We start from the raw sequence: 25061 nt of genomic DNA on the forward strand, positions 1-25061 counted from the left end.
CTATGTAAAATGAGTGGCTTGCGGCTATCACAGATCAGAGAAAAGGTCACACCTGCTCGGAAAGAACAGAAACATTCCCAGAGACCTGTGAATGTGTGTATATAAAAAATAATTATGCAAAAGACGGGGTCTGTTCGAACAGGGGGTGGGAGGGCAATTAGGAGGGAAAAGCTTTGGTTTGTCTCTTTCATCAGTTTTATATTCAATAAGTGTCACATTAGGCAGGCAACACCTGTTAAGGCAATCTGGTCTTCCCTCTCTAGGTGTATTAGCTTGTGTGTATTTGAAGCGGTTTAAACCACACTGAATACTTGAGCTACTGTATACTAATATAACGACTTCTGTTTTCAACATTGATAATAATAATAAATGTTTCTTGAACAGCAAATCAGCATATTAGAATGATTTCTTAAGGATCATGTGACACTGAAGACTGGAGTAATGATGCTAAAAAATTCAGCTTTGACATCACAGAAATAATTAAATAATACAAATCAAAAATGAATTCAAATAGAAAACAGATATTTTAAATTGTAAGAATATTTCACAATATTGCTGCATTTTGGATTTTAACGTGGTAAAAACAAAAATGTTCATTTTGACAGCCCTAAAGCATGGAACTTGCATGTTTGTAATTATTGCATTTTAGATATATTAATTAAATATTAATATTCATTTAATAACTGTGTGTGTGTATTTGAGTGTGTATATGTATATGCGTAAAAATACATACATTCAAGACAAATGCCATGAATTACTAAACACACACACACACACACTCATTACACTTAGGCTTTTGTCTCTGCATGAGCAAGGCCTTCGAACATGAAACCCCCAAATGGAAACTGAAATCAAGTCATAGTAACTCACTCAAGTTTCATCAGATCAGATGATCAAGACATGATCTCAGACAGAGATGATGTAAAATAATAAAAGAATAAATAAAACTAAATATTTACATTAGCTTAAAAAATGCAAGTGGTGCTTGCCTCTGCAAAACTTGCCACCATGATGAGTGGTTGCTAAGCCATTGAAGAGTATTGCTGTGTGGTAGCTAGGGTGTTCTAGTTAGTTTCTAGGTGGTTGCTTACTGGCCCAAAGTGGGGTTGGCTATCATTCATATAATGTAGAACAAACAGTGCGAAACGAGGTATGCGGCAAAGTTTAAAACTCAAGCATGGGATGGGATATGCTTCTCTTTTTATGCACCGTGTTCAGCTAAACTAGACTTTCTGTGGACCATGATCTCGCACTTCAGGCTTAGGGCTTTAGAACAAACCCGTAACCCTAAATATGAGCAATAATAATACTTGTCTCAGTAATGGACCATAACCACTTCTGATCTTGTACTATATGACTGCTCAGTCCTTGCTATTTAATTGTAAAATCTGCATCTGTAGGAGTCAACAGAACTCCAGCAAGAGAGCAGCCAGAAAGAGCGGAGCTGAATCCTCTCAGCACTTTAGAGTGCTGAGTCAAGAGCTATAATAGACTCTTGGTGAGCTGCAAGTGCGATTGGGGATGTGTGCCTGAGGTTGGGTATAAATTTGATTTAGCTTCTTATGAGAATGAAGAGGTTGAGTGTACATGTGGGTGTATATTTTATGGTATAGGTATAGTGGCTATCAAGAGCGAGCTAAGATAAATCGGTATGCATCATGATAGCAGTAGATGAACAGTGGATGGATGTTTAGTGAGAACATATTACAGCTTAGGTCATGAGGTAAGTACAGAGCTATATTTTGTCTTAATGGAAAAGGCACTCGATGTCGAGCAGCACTACGGCAGTGTCTGGAAGGTTGTCAGATGTATTTAGTGTCAGGTTAGCTGTTTGAGGCTGTAGGATAAATTAAGCCTCGATTCAGCCCTGATCTGCTCTTTTTATGAGCCCATACATTAGATGACCTTTGCTCCGGCACGTGTGCTAGGAATGCATGCAAGAATATGACAGAAAGAGAGGCTCAAAGGGAAAATTGGCTTGTCATTCTGGCTTTGAGCTATGAGTGAAAAAATGGCAATATGTGCTGGTCTATATATCTCAAAGTATACTCAAAGTAAAAATATTAAAAGAAAATATTTAAAGGACTTATTTTCACCTTTCCCATGAACATCTGTTGCACTCTTGCAATCATGCATTGCATAAATACTGTGCAAGCTGTGAAATCAATGCAGTGCAAGCCATGAAATGTTACTGGGGTCACAGGTGTGAGAGGCAGGACAATGTGGGAAGTGTCAAGAGACTCGTGGCTGCTCAAAATATGAGCATGAAACCTCTGTTATAACAAACTCTCCATTTGAGTTTTGAGTGAGAGAACAGTAGGCGTTTTTGACACGGTGATTACATTCCTTTACTGTGAAGCAATCACACACAGGACTCTCAAAAGGAAGAAAAGACAGCATAAAACTATCAAAAGGATAGTATTTGGTGGAATGGAAATAAAAAAATAGTTTTAACACCATGCCAGCTTCTGTAGCTATTCCCTGGGAAAAAAAAATAATGGGCACTTTCCACAAATAGGGTACAAAATAAGGCAACAACTCTTAAAAACTGAATGTGTTGTTTTTTTTCTCAAGAGAAAGTGAATTGGAGATGCATAACTTTTAGAGAATATTGATTGTCAACCAAGAAGTCAAGCTAAATATAATATTTTATTTTTTTACAAAGAATCTTAACTTTTTTCTATTTGTCTAAATACTAAATAATAGTTCTATTACAAAAAAAAAAAAAAAAAATAGTTATATTATATTATATTAAACATTAAAAAATAACATATAGGCTACTATTCAAAATGTTAGGGTCAGCAAGGTTTTTTTTTTAAAGAAATGTATACTTTTATTCAGCAAGGATGCATTACACAGATCAAAGGCCATACAGTAAACAATTATAATAATATCATTTTAATGTTTTAATAAAACATTTAAAAAATCTTACTATCCCCAAACTTTTGAACAGATGTGTACAAATAAATAAATATGAATATGACCATAACATCAGAGAGAGAGAATGAGAGAAGACAGATAGCCCTGCACATGAATAATTTACCTCCACTTCAAGTACACTCACCGGCCACTTTATTAGGTACACCTGTCCAACTGCTCGTTAACACTTAATTTCTAAGCAGCCAATCACATGGCGGCAACTCAGTGCATTTAGGCATGTAGACATGGTCAAGACAATCTCCTGCAGTTCAAACCGAGCATCAGTATGGGGAAGAAAGTTGATTTGAGTTACTTTGAACGTGGCATGATTGTTGGTGCCAGAAGGGCTGGTCTGAGTATTTCAGAAACTGCTAATCTACTGGGATTTTCACGCACAACCATCTCTAGGGTTTACAGAGAATGGTCCGAAAAAGAAAAAACATCCAGTGAGCGGCAGTTCTGTGGGCGGAAATGCCTTGTTGATGCCAGAGGTCAGAGGAGAATGGCCAGACTGGTTCGAGCTGATAGAAGGGCAACAGTGACTGAAATAACCACTCGTTACAACCGAGGTATGCAGCAAAGCATTTGTGAAGCCACAACACGCACAACCTTGAGGCGGATGGGCTACAACAGCAGAAGACTCCACCGGGTACCACTCATCTCCACTACAAATAGGAAAAAGAGGCTACAATTTGCAAGAGCTCACCAAAATTGAACAGTTGAAGACTGGAAAAATGTTGCCTGGTCTGATGAGTCTCGATTTCTGTTGAGACATTCAGATGTTAGAGTCAGAATTTGGCGTAAACAGAATGAGAACATGGAACCATCATGCCTTGTTACCACTGTGCAGGCTGGTGGTGGTGGTGTAATGGTGTGGGGGATGTTTTCCTGGCACACTTTAGGCCCCTTAGTGCCAATTGGGCATCGTTTAAATGCCACGGCCTACCTGAGCATTGTTTCTGACCATGTCCATCCCTTTATGGCCACCATGTACCCATCCTCTGATGGCTACTTCCACCATGTCACAAAGCTCTAATCATTTCAAATTGGTTTCTTGAACATGACAATGAGTTCACTGTACTAAAATGGCCTCCACAGTCACCAGATCTCAACCCAATAGAGCATCTTTGGGATGTGGTGGAACGGGAGATTCGCATCATGGATGTGCAGCCGACAAATCTGCGGCAACTGTGTGATGCCATCATGTCAATATGGACCAAACTCCCTGAGGAATGCTTCCAGCACCTTGTTGAATCTATGCCACGAAGAATTGAGGCAGTTCTGAAGGCAAAAGGGGGTCCAACCCGTTACTAGCATGGGGTATCTAATAAAGTGGCCGGTGAGTGTATGTTCCCTTTAAACTATAAGCTATTAGCAATTAGCCAAGGTGGTTGTTACACGTTAGTAGCTGAGAGAGATGCCATTGCGTTTGCTTTACTGTAGTGAGCAGCAGAAGACGCAGTGAGTTGTTAAAAATCAGGCTCAGTGTCTCTTCTTAGGCTTGCGTGGAGTATTGATCTGAGTATCGCTTGGTTAATGAGCAGCACTGATGATTCCATGAGTTGGTTTCGCTAGAAAAGCCTAATCGGTTTGCAACTGCCTCCAAGGGATAAAAGAACATGAGTGTGTGAGCGGGCATGTCAGAACTCTGCCCGTCCTCAAACTCACCACCTCTGGCTGTATTGAGTGCACTGATGTGAAAGCAATCATGCTAATGTCTCACCCTGTTGTTTCATGGGTGGAGGATAAAGCCTTTCATTGGCGGAACATATGTCTCACCTGAGTTTTCTCTCGCCTGCTATTATTTGATTATTACTTGATTTTTCTCTCTCTTGCTTGTCGGTGCTGATTCTCTGCTTCAATGGATGAAGGCACAGCCGTCATATTTATCTAGAACAGGGCTGTCCAAACCTTTTTTAAAGGGGACTAGATTCGATGTTGTGGAGACGCCTGGGGGCCGGATACTTCTCCTTTATTTTATATTAGGGGTGTAACAATATATTGTGTCACAAAATATCATAAAACAAAAATGCAACAAAATGTATCGTGGATAGTGACAATCTGTATTGCGTATCGTTCACCCAAAATTAAAAAATTACTGTGTGAGAAAAAGTTTACAGCGTTTTAGTACATTAAACTACTATATATAATGTTGATTATGCAATGGGGGAATATTTGTGAGTTCATTAACATGCGGTGACAATGGCAGATGCACAAAGTAAAATTTTATGCTTTTTCAAGAAATATGAGCGATAAGGAGAAAAAGAGCCTACTTCACCTTTCTCATTTCCAAGACACACATATTTCATCACTGGACTTCAATGACACAAATTGACAAAATGCCAAATGATTTTGTCTCATTATAACAGGGGAAATAACTTAAAATACTGTCATTTATGGTCATACAGATAAGAGTAAGACATCATTGTATATGGTCTTAATATATTTTGAAAATGTAATTATACTTTCAAATCGATAGCAAAGCTAAATTTTCAGCATCATTACTCCAGTCTTCAGTGCCACATGATCCTTCAGAAATCATTCTCATATGCTGATTTGATGCTCAAGAAACATTTCTTATGTTATGTTCTTATGTCTTATGTTGAAAAGAGTTGTTAATCTTAAGTACACATTTTCAGGATTCTTTGATGAATAGAAAGTTAAAAAGAACAACATTTACTTGCAATCTTTTAATGCATCCTTGCTAAACAAAAGTATTTTTAAATGACTGACCCAAAACTTTTGACTTGCGGTGTATAAACAACCAATTTCTTAGTATCCTTACAATTGTAACTAAGAGATCTCTTAATTTAGTGTGTTTGTCGCAGCTGGTTCCATCCCCCTGTAACTCATGGCTGCCACTTTCAGACTTTCTGAGCCAAACATCTTTAAGTCACAATAGAGACAGAGCCATGGAGCTCTGGCTGATCCTGGCACCTCATCCTCCTTCTTTACAACCACAATGGAGCCTCTCACTGCATCCAAAGGCTCTTTTCTAAGCAGATCTGCCTCCTCTGACATCCCTAAACAATGGAGGGCAGTGATCTCTGACAGTGGCCCACAGGGCCATCGTCTGATTAAAAGGAAACAAAGGAGATGGGTGACCTCCGTCCAAACATCTAATCTTAGAGCCACAATGAAAGGAGGCAATGTTTTGTCCAATGCTTGGTTTCTCGAAAGCTGACAGTGCTAGCTGTGGATAGATGAAGCTGGGGCTGGACCTGAAGAAGGACTGCAGACACTGGACCTACTCCAATCTCGTGATACAAGAATGCTGATCGGCCTTCATTATTCAATTAACAGCCTGGCTTGCAACCAACCACAAACACACGCTCAATTGCCATAAAGGTCATAGCTGCTAAATACACACATTCTAAGACGTTTATCTGTAAGTAACTGTATGTTGAACATTGCTATATGGACTGTGTGGCAGACAGCGTGCAAGAATGTCAACATCACAGCATTCTTCTATTTGATGCGGGTCAACACACATCCTGTTTCTCCCCTGCACCGCTGGGACAGCAGTCAGCTCATGCGGGCTCCTGTGGAAAACGTTTGCTGTGGCAGCAGCTTCAAAGCAAATATGAGGCGCAGGAAAGACAGTAAAGGGATTTCAATGCAGCTAAGCCTTTTTCTGGGACTTCATCAAGTTTTAACCACCGCAGCATGCATATCTCTCTTAAATAGTAAAAAGAGTGATATGTGCTCTTTTAGTTTGGCCATGCTAAAGAGCAAAGAAGTCTGGACCTCTGCAAGGAGATAGTGAATGCCTATCTTTAGAGGGCAGCTACAATGCCATTTCCAAGCACTTCACAGTATCTAGAACAGCTGTATGTTGCATTCAAGACAGACTGAAGTTTGTCCATGATCATTTAAAACAAGGGTATGAGTTTTGGAAGTCTGTGCTGTAGTCTAAAGAGACAAAACTGAATCTGTTCGGGAACATTTAATTAGCTTTTGTTTGGCGAAAGAAAGGAGAGTCCTTCAACCCTTAAAACACAGTTCCCCAAGAGGGCTAATAACTGTGACCTTAACTGTATTTATTATTTTCTAAATGAATCTTATTGATTTTATTTGGAACGATTCATCCATGAATGTGTCTGTTTTTATAAACTCAATCGTTCGGTGAAACAACAGGCTTCTCTCTGGTGATGTATGCCAGATTTATCCAATCGTTTAGCCCGCATAAACCCCACCCCTTTCTTAGAATCAAACGGCCTCCATCCAATCAACAACCAATGGATAGAACCAAGTCTCCGCCCTACATTTTTTTCTTTTGTGATAATCCAGTTCACTCAGATGTACTGTACAAAACAGATTACAAAATCTGTCGCTACTTCCGTTATATCACAACTTTAAGTGTTGGGCAAAATAAATAAATAATACAACATAATAAATGATATAAAAAATTTCAGATATATTTTTTTTAATTATACATTTAAAGTTAGAAATGCAAAGTGGGCCAGCCAAAAAAGAAAAAGAAAAAGAAAAGACTTACTTTTGTGATGTGATCACTTAAATGGGTCCACAGTATGTAGAATCAAGTAAATCTGATTTTCAATTATTGGTTAATCTCATCAACCCATTATGTAATATGTTTTTGTTCACAGTGCTCTATTGAGATAAGACAGGAAATAGTGCATGCAATGACTTCAGTATTTTTTAGTAAGCTCACAGTACACAGATGTCAGATTCCATGAAAAGCCCCATCACCCTTGCCATATGAATAAGATCATGTGAGTGCTCTCAGAGATGCCATGAGCTGACTTTATTGGTATTTATTTAGTGAAGAAAGATTCTATAAGCACTGTCCAGCAAACAAGCCCTTCAGCCAACATTTCCTGAAGACCACAAAAAGCTGTTGCTAAGCAACTTGAGCATCTGGAGCAGGGCCAATCCTGGTAAAATACACAGGCATTCAAATAAGTGTAACTTCAATGCTTCAGCAAATAACAGACATCTGAAAAATAAATTCAGCATCACTACAACTTTTTGTACATGTTTATGCTCATTTCTAGCTAAAAGTGCACTAACATTAATTGAGTTTGCTGTTACTGATTCAGACTGATAATGTGTGACTGATTCTTGAATCAGTTTGACTGATAAACAAAAAAAAATAAAAAAAAAATAAAAAACAACAACCAGCTCATAAAATTGTGGCGAGCAGGACGAGGTCGAGGGCCGTGGGAGGACAGCGTGAGGTCGGTGGCGTAATTACTATGAGCGACACCTGCGCAACGCACTGGTCTCGTATCTCTCACGACCCTAGACCTCGTCCTGTTCGCCACAAAAATGTATTTTGTAAATCAGGTCATGTATTAGTCGTGCACTGTAAAGACTGATAAATCTCATAAAAAAATGTATGTCAATGCAAAAAAGTGCCAATGTTGAATTGATTTTAAATATCTAATAAGTCATAATGTTGTAATTTTCTGGTCACATTTGCGACCCATTTAGCTGCAGTCTAAAACTCTGTAACAGTATGTTAGAGGAAGAGTGACTGCTTGTGAAAATATGTTTTTTTCTTTTCCTATAAATTTGCTAAGTTGTCACAAATCTTTTTTTTTTTTTTTTTTTGCTTTGTCATTATGGTGTATGAAATGTAGATTGATGTGGAAAAATGAAGGGGTACCAATACTTTCACAAGGCACTGTATATATACAGTGCATATGTTTTATGGTGCGTGATTTGACACCTTTACCCATATTTGTGTTATTCTCAGGTTAGGCAAGTCGAATCTGACCTATATTATAAGCACTTTAAAATACTTACAATCGGACAGAAGACTTCTCTGTGGTCTGTTCTGGCTCAACGTAACAAATCAATGCCCCGGGAGGCAGACTTTGTTATAAAAATAGAAGTCAATTTATTGATTACAATCAGATTTGTAGAACTTGTACTGCTATTTATACTCTATATAAGTATTAAGTAAAGTACAAATATCAAAAAGTTTTTCAAACAAGGCAATATCAGCGATGGTTCTGGTGCCCGTAGGAGCTTTTCAGGTGGTCACAAAGCAGCCTCTGATGTCACTGTCATCGTCACAGATATTTAAAGATAAATTAGTGACCTCCCCAAATTAAGTAATCAAGACTGGCAACGCCCCCCTTAAAAAGACCTGTCTTATGTCTTCTCCTCCACATATATATATATATATATATACTGTATATATATGTATGTGTGTGTGGATGTTTGCTAACCGAATGAGCTGAGGTTAAAGGAACACCTACCTAAGTGATTTGTTTGAGGTGTGTGGTGAGTATTGAGGGGAAAAGTGTTTTGTTAGGCTGATCAATGTATTTGTAATCAACAGCTGGTAAGATGATGGAATTTTATGCATCACTGTCTGATGCTGAGATTATTGTGTGTGTACAGGTTTGGCTATGCTGCTGAGGGCAAAATTGTTGAAAAAGTCTTCCATTGAAAACATCAAGAACTGACTTGTGAGGACATCTGAAGTTTTGTGTGAGGGTTATAGTTGGGATTTAATAAATATTATCACATAAAAGCCACTGCATCTATGTTCTCACAAGTGGAATGAAACCAACATGTGTATACGTATTAGGGGTGGAACGGTACACAGAAGTCACGGTTCGGTTCATACCTCGGTTCAGACATCACGGTTCGGTACGATTTCGGTACAATGGAGGGAAAAGCAAAACAAAAATGCAGAAGGCATTGTATTTTTTAAATAAGTTTTATTAATAAAGGCATAGAACCAGTTTATTTGTAGTGCACTGACAATAGTTTTATATAATTCGTTTATTAATTAAATTAATAAAAAGACAAAAAGACCTTGCGATATGTTTGGTAATTGTACCTGAATTAATTTAAAATTAATTTGCTATATTTCAGATAAATATATTTGTTTTCCTTAATTTTAATTAACATTATTAATTAACAATGTAACATTATTCTCATCTGAATTATAAATAATTGATTTCTGTATAAAATAATATTACCATTAAAAATGCATTCGATTTTCTTTTTTAATCAATGTAGAATGTGTGAGATTAGTGCTCCGAGGACGAGAAATGAAAACCAATGCAATATGATGAATGTCTAAAAGATGGGACCCACAGACTGTTTTGAAATGTAGTTGGATAAATATGTTTTGCTTTTAAAAGTGTGTGTGTGTGTGTGTGTGTGTGTGTGTGTGTGTGTGAGAGAGAGAGAGAGAGAGAGAGAGAGAGAGAGAGAGAGAGAGAGAGAGAGAGAGAGAGAGAGAGAGAGAGAGAGAGAGAGAGAGAGAGAGAGAGAGAGAGAGAGAGAGAGAGAGAGAGAGAGAGAGAGAGAGAGAGAGAGAGAGATTTTGGTTTGGTGACAGTTGTAGGTTACAGTTTGACAAGAGTTTACAGTGTGACAAAAGCACAATGTTGTGTTTTATTGCGAGTGTACACACATATAAGTAAACACTTTGCAGGTTTAATGATCTGTAAAATGACGGAGTATGTTTTTTATGTTTCCACTGTTCAATCGCGGCCGCGCCTCTCTCTCACACACACAAACACACACACTCCAGCATTGCAATCTTGACATCGCAGCCTGTTCATTATGTGGTCACACCAAACCCGAATAGAGCGTTAAATTCGCGTTTATCGCGTCTAGTTCGACGCTAGTCCAAAGCGCGTATAAAGCCAACGTTTGAAGTGAACGCGCGTTCAGAGCTAAGCCGATGGTACAGATTATGTGTCCCTAAAGAACCCGCGTATCTAACAGTAGTTCCGCATTACATTAATTAATTTTCACGCGAGTTTTATTTATTTTTATACCGTGTATTCTCCGTGTAAATTCGTGCACCGAACCGTTTCGGTTCGGTACGAATACATGTACCGTTCCACCCCTAATACGTATGTCTGCTTATATGCCAGAGTGTTTTTTCTTTTTATAAAGTAGAGAAGTAAAACATGAAGAAAGTCTGACTGCCATCTCAACGTGCTCTTTATATCTATCAGAAAATTTAAAAAATAAGTAAACACAATGGAGACAAATATGAAAGAAACAAATGTGAAAGGTTGTCAGATGTCAACAGAATAGTAAATGACAGCCTTATCACATGCATACATCTCCTGTCTGTCATCAAAGCTTTGATAATAAATGCTCACATATCTTTTTTTATCAGGAGAAAATGTTCTGATGATATAAAAAAGTAATGCTCAAAGAGATGACCTGCAAGATCTTAAATGCTAGTTTCAAATCGGTTTCTTACAGGAGTATCTGATCTTATCCAACATTCTAAAAAAAGATTGTCCAGCAACTCTCTGTGATCTGATTATTCATAAATGAAATTTCACATTAAAGGGGTCCTATTATGCTGTCACTTTTTCAACTTTAGTTAGTCTGTAATGTTGCTGTTTAAGCATACAAAAAGATCTACAAGGTTACAAAGCTCAAAGTCCACTCCAAAGGGAGATATTTTATTTAACAGAATTCACTTTCCAAGGAACTACAACCAACGGCTTGTTTGGACTACAAAGCGATTTTTCCGGATCTTATGAAGTTTTTTTGTGCGCAAAAAACAAACAAAAATAACGACTTTATTCAACTATTCATTTCCTTCTCTGTTGGCCTCGAGATTTCACGTAGTGAAACTGCGCAAAGCTTCTAGGTTGTAAGTCACACGCATCACACACATGACCAGCGTCGGCCAATAGTGAGCCTGCGTGTGACATACAACACAGAACCGTTGCGCAGTTCCACTACGTGAAATCTTGAGGCCAACAGAGAAGGAAATGAATAGTTGAATAAAGTCGTTATCTTTGTTTGTTTTTTGCGCACAAAAAGTATTCTCGTCGATTGATAAACTTAAGGTTGAGCCACTGTAGTCACTCAGACTATTTTAACGATGTCTTTAATAACCTTTGGGCCAGCCAGTTTCGATCCCTTAAGAAGCCTATGGAGGAGTGATCCAGCTCTCAGATTTAATAAAAAATATCTTAATTTGTGTTCCGAAGATGAACGAAAGTCTTATGGGGTTGGAACAACATGAGGGTGAGTAATTACTGACAGCATTTTCATTTTGGGGTGAACTAACCCTTTAAGGATTTTTCATAGATATTTTATTCAACAGAATTCGGCTATATTAAGCCCAGCAGGATAGGCCCTTAGACATAAGGCAGGCTTGTCAATACTTCGCCTCAAATGTCTTCTCATTAGCTCACATGGCAGGAGTCTAATGCATTTAGCAGGTTTGGCCTTTTCTAGGAACTTTGCTTTGGTCTTAATGAAGAGCCTATAAGAACGTTAGAGAGAAACCCAGGTGATTCTGGAGCTAAACCCTGGGCTTCATGACGTCTGTCATCATTTCAAACACTGAGAAAATGGAGAGCCACATTTTGAGTGTCTATCTTTAGGAAGAGCCTAATAATGAAACTCTTGAGCTATGAGATGTGACACATTTGCCCCCCGACTGTGTCGTCTGATGGAGGGAAGAGAGAAAAAGAGAGAAAGAGCGAGGGAGGGGAGAGAAGAGAAGAGTGTTCTGAGGGGGTTTAAGGGGAGTGAGGCTGAGAGGCTGCTGTCATGCTCTAGTTGGCCAGTTGAAAGATGGTTGAGACACGTTTAAGAGGGCGAAGGAGGGGGGTTTATGCAGGGATTCTCCTTCGCTGAGCAGCAGCTCTGAGTCTGGACAGACACAGAAGTGGTAACAGGGCTGACTCACTCAGCCCACACGCAGAAGAACGCTATTTCACCCAGAAAGGAATATTAACGATATAACAGCCTCCACTCAAAACTGCCAGACCTGTTGCGAGCGCTCAGAAGCATGCAGAAAGAACATATGTGGAAATAATTCATCAGATTCATATTCAGATTTGCACACATATGGGAAGCACACATGCATCCATCCTGATCGCTGAATCTGAATGTAGACTACGGCAATACAATCGTACATCACAAAAGTTCACAGGCAAATTTGGACTAAAATCTCTTCTCTATTTAAATAGGCTCATTTCACACTCTCACTAAATAATTTAATGATCTATTTAACAGCATTAAAAAGTAAACTGTATATACTATTCAAAAGTTAAGGGTCAGATTTATTTAAATTTTTTAAAGGAATGAATACTTTTATTCAACAAAACAAAACACTTTTAAATGTTACCTTTCTATTCATCAAATTATCTTGACAAAAAAATCGGTTTTCACAAAAATATGATATATTTCAACTTTTATAATATGAATAAGAAATGTTTCTTGAGCACCAAATCAGCATATTAGAATGATTTCTGAAGGATCATGTGACACTGAAAACTGGAGTAATGATGCTGAAAATTCAGCTTTGCCATCACATGAGTAAATTATATTTTAAATATAGTCAAATAGAAAACACTTATTTCGACTGTAATAATATTTTACAATATTACTGTTTTTTACTGTATTTTTTATCAAATAAATGCAGCCTTGGTGAGCATGAGAAACTTTTGAATAGTTATGTACATTTCTAATACTTTGAAAGAAATGAACATTTCCACCACACCTCATCTTCTGGCGTAGAATTGAAATGTTTAATTTTTAAAAATGGCCTTTGTCTTTCTAAGACTCTTTTAATAGACTGTAAAAAATGATCGATTACGTCATCGATTGGAGCCAAAGTGTACCCAGTAGTGATCCAAAGGTTTCACCTATACAGTATGTAACGGACGTAGGCCAGTAAGAGCTATGCGTGTAAACCTCATTCACATGGCCTCGAGAGGCGCGCTAGCGACTGATGCCAGCAGCCGTGATCTTTAGCACCGTTGTTAGTGTGCCCACCTCCCACGCCAGAGACCCTGGTTTGTATCCCGCTCAGAGCGGGTCAAGTAGGACCGGTTACACATACTCCCGCAGACTCAAATCACAAGTACATCTGTCAAGTTGACGATAGATTCGATTAGATGATAGGGTGGGATTTATAACCTATACTGCAGCCAGCCACCAGGGGGCAATCAAAAAGTTTTGCCTTCACTTGTCAGGATATGTGCGGCACACTTGATACTATTAGCATTTATGTAGCCAAAATAAACAATTAAACAAACAAGCTGTTATTTTTTAATAAAAATCAACCCCTATGAATATAAAAGTGCCTGAACTTGAAGAAACACCTGATAATTTATCTCATATCAATACAAATATTTTCAACCCTCATCCAGATTGTCAGCCAACCTTTCAGCCAATTAGTGAAATTTATTCTGTCCTAGAATCCTTATAAAGCAAATTTATAAATTGGACATATAATATTTGTAGGTTTTGAAATAAAATATTTTATATATCTCTCCACAGACTTCCTGCAGGATCTTCATGCAGCCCTAGGGCTTAAAAAAACTTGGCTTTAGAACCTTGAATCGATATTTTACTTCTTTGAGGCACTTTAGCGGACATCAGTGAAGTGAGCCGCATGAGAGAGATTGAAACTTATCTCACAGATTCACTCAGACATGCTGAGAGTCTCTCTTCTGTTCGGCCCAGTTTCAATCTCAATCCAGTTATTATATTGAGATTCAATGCGATATACTGAATTGTGAAATGTGTATTGCAGATTACCTGCAACACCTAGCCTAAAGCAGACAGTTGTTTACCACAGTTAAACAGCACATATGTAGACCAACAAATGCAACAGAGACAGCTTACCAGACTGTGTGTCCAACAAAAAGCTTAGCTGGGACATGCAAGGTTGAATCCCTCCCCCTGTAACACAAGAAAAAAAAAGAGGTAAATATTCTCCTCTTTTATTTATTTATTTTATTATTTTCTTTTCTTTCTTTTTTTTAAGAGTCAGCAGGAAAGAGTTCTCAGACAGGGGTAATTTGTCTTCTCCTCAAGGGTATTCATGAAAATGACTGGAAGGCACATGCAAGTGTCAACAGCAAAACTTTTGAGGTGAAGTATAGTATGTGATGTGAGAGAGATTCTGTTTTGAGAACCAGAACTATCCATTGTTCCTGACTGGTGCTGATGTGGACGCTTCAGTCCATGTGACTATCGCGGATTCGCACATTGCGATATAGATTAAATGTTAAATTTCAAATTAATAAAGCAGATGTACGTAGTTGTTTTGATCGGGTTAAGGTTGGAAAAAGTCCAGGCCCTGATAACATTGGTGGTAGGCTGTTGAGGAATTGTGCAGAGCAGCTTTCAGGGATTTATTCATTTATTTTCAATGAATCATTACAAGTCCCTCGTCTATGGAAAGATGCCATTGTGGTGCCAATTGTGGAAAAAAAGAAATTCTCCTTCTCTGATAGATTATAGGCCTGTTGCACTAACCTCTTTGGTTATGAAATCTTTTGAAAAAATAGTAAGGAAGGAGATTTTAGCCTTAACACAGTCAGCACTTGATCCTATGCAGTTTGCATATAGATCTGGTAGAGGAGTTGATGATGCCACCTGTACCCTACTGAATATGATTTTAAGACATTTGGAAGGCAAAAAAAAATCATGCACGTTTGCTATTTATTGATTTTTCTTCTGCTTTTAATTGTGTTCAGCCTTTTATCTTGCGGCAAAGAAATTGATTGATAATTTTCATTTAGATTTAAACATTGTGTGTTGGTTGGTGGATTTTTTAACTAATAGATCCCAAAGAGTACGTGTCAATGGAGTGTTGTCGAATGTATTGTTGTCTTCCACTGGTACCCCACAGGGTTGCGTTTTGTCCCCTCTTTTGTTTTCTTTATATACTGATGGTTGTCGTAGTATTTTTAATGGGAGACACATTGTTAAATTTGCGGATGACACTGTGATTGTGTCTCTTCTTAATGAGCTTGAATCAGACTTTGGTCCAGTGACAGATCATTTTATCCAATGGTGTGATGCTTCATTTTTAAATATTAATACCTCAAAAACAAAAGAGATGTTCATTGGTTTCCGTAAGAAGAACTCTATACCTGTGTTGCCTTCTGTCATAAAGGGACATCAGGTAGAAGTGGTTACACAGTATAAATATTTAGGGACTGTATTTGATGACAAACTACAATTTGAGGCAAACACTGATATCATTAGAGGAAAGGCTCTTCAGCGTATGTATTTTCTAAGGAAACTTCGAACTTTTAACATGGATGTTTCTTTTATGAAAATGTTTTATACCTGTTTTATTGAAGCTGTTTTAAGTTTCTATTATTTGTTGGTATGGTAATCTTAATGTTAAGAATAGGAGGAAGTTGACAAGCATAGTTACAATGTGCAGTAAGATAGTGGGGATCGACTTAAGGACTATCACACAAATTTATGAGCATAGGATGACTAGGAAGGGCCAGTTAGTCCTTTCTGATGTCACTCATCCATTGTGTATTGAACCTCAACTACTTCCTTCAGGACGGAGATTTAAACTCCCCTTGTGCAAATCAAATAGATATAGAAATTATTTTATACCTGCTGCAATTAGGTTTTAAAATGACACAAATACAGGGTATGCAAATATTAAGTCACATTAGCTATGTTATGTATACTTCCAAATAATGCGTTAGTCATCGGATTGATGGTTTGAAAAGCCTTCATGTAAACCAGTTAACCATGTAAACCATCAGATTGAGCTCGATCCGAATGAAATGTCGATGGGATTCAAAGGGGTGGTGTAAATCTGAAATAATGCGATAAATAGGAAAAAGCATGTACATGTAATCCCTTGCACACATGGGCAGTGCCATGATATGCATATCTACCAGAGACCTTTCATAATAAGATCTTGGATTGTGCTTGTAAACATAATATCTATTGTGAGATATAAAGTTGGAATTAAGAGAAATAAGGATGAAATATAAAGATGGCTATACAGTCGCAATCACGTGTATAATTTAAATCTTTTATTAATTAATTTATTTTTATTGCACTCTGAGGCAGAAACGGGCTTCCATCAAACAGTCAACTTGACCTGGCAGCATTTTTTAGTTTTACCGTAGAGCTCAATGTTTCTAAAAAGTGTATGATGGGGAATAAATAACACTTATTTTCTTTATGAATTGACAACTGCACAAGAGACTTCTACGTGCGTAACAGTCAAGATAGGAATATGCATAATTTAGATACAATTTTGGATCAAAATAACAATCCTGATCTCATGTGAGGATAAACCATTTCCCACACAAGGGAAGTAAAGGGATTCATATTTCATGCCACAGCACTCTCAGAATAGAAGAGGGGAGAGTCGATCACAAATCCTGTGCTTGGAGTATTAGAGCACAGAAAATGCAATGCTAGTTATGTTTTATTAAATGCTCTCTTCCAGAGCTACCGCACCTCTGAGATGCCGGTGCTTAATATTTCACCGGCAGACATTGGAATTCTGACTGAGGAAGGGGAGATGTGTGGATCCTGTCTCCGCAAAGTCCAATCGGAATGATTTATGAGCGGTTTGGTCATTGGCATCGCAGTCAGCTGCACAGAGGACATCCGCAGCAGTGTCTGTTCTTATAGTTCGGGTTGGCGACAAATTCTTTGCACAGGAAAAGTGGCAATTTTGTCAGAGCCGAAAGCTTAGTCACAATATATGTGTGACGCAATAAATAGCACTTTTTTTTTTTGCATTATTCACACCATATGCAATGCTGGGTTTTACTCTATCCTCTTTCTTTCAGGGATTTTCTCTTAAATAATGTGTTTGCACCTGTTTAAAAAGTGAAGGCCTTGCGGCCCTCTTTCAAGTCCAAACTTTGGAGACGTAATGCTGCAGGGATTGTCTGGTGGAAGTCTGCTACAGTGCATCAGTGCATGACAAAGCACCATTTTGAAACCTAAGATGACAAATGGCACACCTACGGCCTCATGGACTGTACAGGCATTGTTGCTGATGGAGAACTAGGTGTATGAGTATAACTTAAAAAAAAGAAAAAAAAAAAAGAAGAAGAAGAAATCAGTTATCAATATATTATTTAAAAAATACATCACTTGTCAAACTAACAAACTTATATGTGTATATAAAACTGTATTCAATTTTGCATCAAAATTAAATTATTAAAAACTTAGTTAAATATGATAAACATTTTAAATGAAATAAATACAAAATCGTGATTTATTAATTTAATAAATGCGCTGTTACATTACCTATCAAACATTCATTAAATAAAATATAATTTAAAAAAATGTCTATTTATTTGTTGATGTTTCATTGTATCTATGATGTATCTATTGGTCAGTGTGAACCTACCTTCTGAGCAAATTATTGCTGGATCAATACAGAATGATTTTTTTGAAGGGGTTTATAAAGATGCAGTTTCACTTTCAAATCTGAAATGCACGCCAAAAATTCGGACTTGTAAATGATAGGCAAGAAATCTCGGTAATACTTGAGTCAAGTTATATTAAGAATCATTGTGCATGTACACAAAACAAAGTGCTTGTCATCAGGCTCATTACAAACACTGACTGAGTAGAGGTTTTAACTGCAAGTCAGCAGTCTTCGAGATTAAAGGTGAAATGAAAGGTGACGTGTCAGTTGGCATGTGATGGGCGCCACTGTAATATGTTTCTATTCATGCTGGGCAGCAGCTGCAGACTAGCACTGTCTCTACAAGCACGCAGGGATGGGACGGCGGCAAACCGCAAACAGTCCTGCAGTGTAAATGTGTGTGGACCTGTGCCAGGTATAGGCGCGCACAGACACACACACACACACAAACACACAGATCTAGCTGGAGGAGGTAGAAGCACAGATGGGCATTTCTGGATGGATGCGTCTCCTGGAGGGGTCAAAAGCAGTGGGAGGTGTTGGCAGGCCTGTAATGTTGCTACACCAGCACCTCACAAAACACTCACACACTATCGCAAACATATGCTGTCACTGAAAAGTGTATGTGAAAATGACAAGAGACAAGAGATGTCCCAAACTTAGACAGCTAGCTAGTCAAGGCTGTATGCACTGTGATTCTTGCTGTCCTTAACAACAGCTGCTTGTTAGATTGTTTGATGTTATGATTTGACCCATGAGAGACCCCCCGGCAGACTGTGCAACATCAACTTTTTTTATGTCACACTTCACAATACACATTTATACTAGGTGATACATAAGATTTGATTACGACTTTGTAAAATGCATTCATATCCTTGTAGAACTCGTAATTACGACTTGTATCATCTGACCGCTGCATCATGTGGAAATACTCGAATGTAGTTAGGCAGTTGCATGCACAAGGATGCATTATGTGTCCTCACGTCCTTCTGAGTTCGTTCTTTCTAGGTCGCCTGTCAAGACTGGTCTCCACGAGAACGCAAGTCCGTTCTTTGTGTTCTTGGAATTGAGAAATTGCCTAATTATATTATAAATGCATTTGCATAACAATTGTTGCATTGTGGTTTTGTGAATTGATTTTTCAAATTACACCTATTAATTTTGGTGTTAATAGTGTTGCCATAGAAACGCAAAATTCTGAGTCCGTGAACAGCTCAACAGTAGCACATCTGGGTTGTCATCTAGTAATAACGTGATTACGACATGCATGGCAAGAATGCAACAATAATATACTGGCCATTTTTACATCACCAATCAGTTAATACCATACAGCTTAAGTCAATTGGACATAAAACTATAGGAATAAAAGAGATGATTTCCTTCAAACAATCAATACTAAAATACATACAAATAAATATTAAAATAAATAATTTTTTTCACATTCAGAAGTTCATTTTCTAGTCACTGTGGAACCACCTGAATATTTTATAAGAGTAACATAATATTAATTATTATTGTCATGATTTCTGTTTTTAATTATTTATTATTCATTTTATTTAAAAGGTCTACAATAAAAATAAATAATAGTAATACGTCTGTCCTAATTCACGATCACACAGTATTTTACGGTGGTCTATATAACCCCCCCTTTTTTATAAATTTTTAAGGCTTCTCATTTTTTAGATATGGAGAAACGCTCTTATCTAATCCTCTGTGTTGTTGCTTGTCATTAGATTTGCATTATAATCTATAACATAGATAGGAAAATACAGTGAAATGAGCTTAATACTGCACATACTAACCAGCCTACACCACAGACTTCGGATCTCTGAGGTCATCTGGAGCATTCCCTACAACACCGCATAAGGTGTAACACTGCCAGAACTCCATTGAGGGTTCACCACAAAGGGAATTCATCTGTGAGGAAATCACACTAAGCAAACACAGAAATCTCTTACGATCTGCGGATGTTATCTAAGATAGTGACGTCTTGCCAATATTAGTGTGCACCCACCCTTAAGATGAACTAGGTTCCGGAGCCTATTTCCGTGTGTGTATCTGAGGTCCTACACACAGACTGTGATTCCAAAGAAAAAGGAAGTGGAGAGAGAAAGAAAAGTGCAGGGTAGACTGAAATAGTCAGAAACAAAACTTTGTTTGGTCTCATTTCTCCAAATGCTTCTCTCTTTCTCCCTCTTTTCCTTCCACAGACACAATCACAAGTGGTTGCATATTCATTTCTGTCAGTTCTCTTGAGTTTTGTGGCATTTAGTAGGTGTCCATTTCTCCATTAGCTTTGAAGCTATCTAGTGTACTCCAAGAAGTTGGCAAAACAACCTTTAGTGGATACATATCTTTCTCTACTGGGGAAATACTAATGACTCATCCTGCACTATATAATTGTTTGTCTAATAAAATGCTCTATAGATTGTACCCACCTAAACCATAGGTCATTTTAGACATAATTAAAGCTTGCTAGCTACAAAAATAAATAAAACGTTCTATATGTATTACATCAACAAAGAGAATAAAATGTGATTTAATGGGGTTTTAAAAGAGAAAAATCTTAAGACTTGCAAATTAATGTTTAATGGCTGTGAAGCAAATGCTGAATAGAGCAAGTGTGCAACATTTTAAACAGGGCATAAATTTCCTCTCAAACTACAGGCAATGTGTGAGAGGTGCTGTGCCGTCCCCTAGAGCACCAAAGGCAGTGCAGATCAAGAGTTAAAACATGGAGGTGGGGGTCTTTTGCATAATAATAACATGATAATCTGGATATGCAAAAATCCAGTGTGAATGATGGTTTTGAATGCAAGAATTATGTGAAGGCGAACAGCATAGAGCCCTAAACTAAGCCAGAGCAGAAAGATACAACATGGACACACATATACCCTTACACTTCACTTCTTTAATTGTGAGACTAACTTCATGCTAATAAAGCTGCTGATAGAGTAAATTTAGAACACCAGAATATGTATGCATGGACACACGCATACACTCACATGCACATGCTCAAATGTTTATTCTCCAGTTCTTGGATGCATACAGTAGCTAGTAGGGCATGTGAACATTATGTTAAGTGATGTTCGTATTTGAATTAGAGCTCTGCAGTCGGTTTTAACGATATGCTGATGAGCGTTTCGTCGAAAAAAACAGCACTGGTTGTTGCCCCAAGGGCTGAAAAGCAGGGTGACAAGGAAGCTGTGGGGAAGGGTGTTAAAGAATAAACTCAGCTAAATGTGGTTTCTCCTCAGGCCATGTCCACAAATTTGTTCCATATTCATCTTGTGTTAAGGCTGGCTGTTAAACCACTTTTGTTGGGGGATTCGACACACATGTCGTCCAAAAATTTGAAAAATGCAGTTTGATACAGATAACGCATGGTCAATGTTAACATTTGTACATTAAAAATGACAACAAAAACAAAACAAAACAAAGGAAATCCCTCTCGAGGACTTTTAGGGTTGATGTTCACACCAATTGCAGTTTGTTTTTGGTTGTTATACAAGAGCAACTGCTTGGAATAATTCATAATTATATACATAAATAAATGTATTTATTTTAGGGATGCACCGAAATAAAAATTCTGTGCCGAAACCGAAACTTCTGGATGCACTTGCCCGAACACAGAAACCGAAAATGACTTAAAAAAAAAAGATATTATTAATTTCTTATTTTAAAATATATTTTGTATTAATAGGCCTATATTAAAATAATATTAAATATCAATATATCAATATATTATTCTTCATTCAGTTCTTTGCAACATAATCAGATTTAACAGATTTATTTTTTGACCAATTATCAAAATAAAGTAGTCCTATAAAGCTATTATTATCAGAGCATGTGAGCAGATAGCAGGGAGAGGATCAGTGAAAAAGAGGGTAGCGTAATTTTACCAGCATTGCCCAGCACGGCTATACACACACGTTGCTTTTCCGGTGAGAGCGAACGGTAAATTTTTTGACCGTTTGGGGCGTGAGCGACAGAGCAGAGCGCACAGCGCACACTAGAGGTCTGCAATCCTGTTGGGTCCCGATGAGGCCCGACACGCTGAGTCCATTCGGGCCGGGCTCAGGCCATTTTTTCTTTTTTTTACGGATCGGACTCGGGCTCATTTAGCTTATCTCCTATCATTGTGCCCATAATATACACGCAGAGCGCAAGCTACTGTATGAAATATTGTTATATGGATAATATTATATAATACATCTCCTACGCAATACATCGCCTACGCAATACTCGATTACCAGAGTAACCGAACACGCGTGCAATGCATTAGCTTGCATTAGCTTACAGGTGACTATGCAGACCATCAGGGAGAAGTTGGAGCGTGGGGAGTTACTAAAAGTTCCCAATGCTTCAAGAAAAGCTGCATTTTGTAAGAGTTTTGATTTGATGACCACAACAAACAATGAGCTTGAAGCCTTCAACAGTGGATGCTATTCTTTTTCTTCACAACACTCGCGAATAAACAGTGAATGATGACTAACGTACATGTAGCCTAACATTACACAGTTCAACGGACAAAAAACGAAAATACTATTTTCGGCTGATAATTTTCGGCACCCGAAATTCTTTTTTTTTTTTTTTATCTTAGATTATACACAAACTGCTGGGAAAGTTTTTGTAAAATTTACTGACAATTGCTAATTTATATAATTACTGTCAAAAAATTCTGGATCAAGGACAGCATTAAACCTATCTTGGTGGTGGAGGTATAGTGTAACATGAGCTGTGTGCTGAAAATTAATGTTGCAGGCTTAATCCCAGTTCTTCTCCCAGTGAAAGTGTTTAACCTTGAGTTACACCAGATTCTTGCATAGAATGACTAGATCAACTTGTTTGACTGATGACAACAACATTAGGTCGTCTCTCAGCATGCAACACACACAAGAAGGCAAAGCAACAACGAAAGCCACTAGAGAGACAAAGCATTGTTTTTGGTCTTGCTTTGCCATAATCATAAAAAAAAATTCTCGTGATCTAAACAGATTTTTTTTTTTTACTTTTGACTTTTTCCTATATCTCGACATATAAAAAGATGTTTCGCTTGAACTCAGGTGGCTACAGCGATCTGTCACGCCACATTTAAGAAGGCACATAAGACATTTATTGTTTGAATTTTGTGATAAATGGAGATAATTTGAAAGCCAATGACTTTTAAGTAAGAAAAAAAGCAAAAAAACTTTTTGAGATCACTGGATGGGAGGCACGCTATACAAATAACTTGAACTACGTACGATTCATAGGGTCAAACAGAACCTGTCTTAACAGCGCGTTTTTTTTTTTTTGTTGTAACTGAGTTATGGTCTGGCAAAGCGTCATAGACAAATCATTTCCAGAGGGGCGTCACCAACGGACGTCGCGGATAGACCTAAAACCAATCAGATCAATGAAGGAGATGACGTATGCAGAGCGGCAGAAACATCTCCGAGTGTTGTTCTTTGCTCGGTTTTTAACAAAAGGGAAACGTTCAAATCGCTTAAAACACACGCGATAGCTGATTCGAACGAGTGATGTTCGACGGCGGCATCCATCTTTGTAATGTAGGCTACAAAATCTGCTTCAAAATCCCAGCGCTGTTGTCATCGTGTAAAGCCCGCCCCAACGTTTCCGATTGGTGCCTCGATTTCGGCGGATTGGAAATGAGTTTGAATGAGCTCTTTGCCTGACTAACTTTCAGAGCAAATCTAAATTTGCCGGAAGTTGTCTGGGTTTTCCCAGGCTAGGAATTAATGCGTTATCGCAATAAATTTGACAGCCTTAAATTCTACACAAGAAACATTTTCTACACACACGCTCACACAGTTTGAGTTGCAGTCAGACACGTTTTTTCTCCTCTTTTTGGTTAGCAGCACACAATCGGCTGATGTCTGATAATGGCTTTTATCGGCCTCTTAGTGCTTGAAGTACACAACACCACACATTTCTAATTATATAATTAAGGAGAAATTAACAAAAGAATGCTTAGTTGACTTCTGTAAGCATGAGGCCCCACAACGACAAAATACACACACCAAAAGAAACATCTTTCATATTATAAGGACCAGTTTTTGAATAAAGAGATCAATGGTCTGTTCAATAAATGACATCACTCACTGCCATGAACCCAAAATAATTTAATTTGCATAAACAAATAACAAAATAATTTGCATAACAAGCAAACTTATTTTCCATTTGATAACAGAAGCAAAAAACAAAAACATGCCTGGATAAACATTGAGAATGCTGCCCCTTTAAAAATAAACAAATAAATAGCCTCATGAAACCAGCCAGTAAAATCCTTACAGATATTCTTGAGTGAAAATATATGGTGTTGGAAGCCCTTCTCACAGATAGGGATAGTTAGCACAGATTTCTCTAATGGTCTGAAATTCTTGTTTTACAACAGCAGACCTCAGCAAGCAGAGGCTAAACATGGCAGACCTGAACCTGCAGAAGTTCACAGTGTCAGGCCTGATGGTTCTTGCACATCCTTGCACTCCCCTCTACACTCCCGACTTTTCTTCACAAGGGTGATGAGTTTCAGCATCATTAAGCCCTCACCATTCTTCACCAAATTACTGAGTGTGTTGAAATGTAATTTATCTGGCGTAGAACATATTCAGTGTTCAAGAAAGACTCAAGCAAACCAACAATTGGTAATGCCATTGAGACAGATTTGAGGGTGTGTTCCTGTGTGTTTGGGAGAATATGTCTGACAGATGGTTGTCACTAGGTTAGGGCTGCACGATTTGGGCCAAAATGATAATCACGATTATTTTGATCAATATTGAGATCACGATTAATTATCACGATTATTTGTTGATTTTAACCAAAACAAATGTTATTGTCACATAGGCTAATTATAACTGCTTTCACATTATGCTACATTCCTGCTAATGTACAACTATGTGCATCAAAATAAAACAGGTCCTCTTATTCACCAAAATTCAGTGCATCTCTTTAAAGAATAAATAAAAACAAATAAAACAATAAAGAAAATGTAGCAAAACTT

At 37.8% G+C, this 25061-nt stretch overlaps 1 protein-coding gene across 2 annotated transcripts in view; it reads right to left on the reverse strand.

Moving 5' to 3' along the window:
* The window catches only part of fut8a (fucosyltransferase 8a (alpha (1,6) fucosyltransferase)), a 101525-nt gene that overhangs the window by 40772 nt on the left and 35692 nt on the right, over nucleotides 1-25061 (reverse strand). Inside the window, exon 2 of one of the 2 annotated variants that reach the window (XM_056245659.1) lies at nucleotides 14527-14583. The exons of the other annotated variant lie outside the window; for it this stretch is intronic. The gene's annotated coding sequence lies outside the window, so the exon portion shown is untranslated. The remainder of the gene's footprint in view (nucleotides 1-14526; nucleotides 14584-25061) is intronic. 2 annotated transcript variants of the gene reach the window in all.

Source organism: Rhinichthys klamathensis, unplaced genomic scaffold, assembly GCF_029890125.1.
Source record: "Rhinichthys klamathensis goyatoka isolate OS25496 unplaced genomic scaffold, OSU_Roscu_1.1 h1tg000032l_1, whole genome shotgun sequence".
NCBI lineage: Eukaryota > Metazoa > Chordata > Actinopteri > Cypriniformes > Leuciscidae > Rhinichthys > Rhinichthys klamathensis.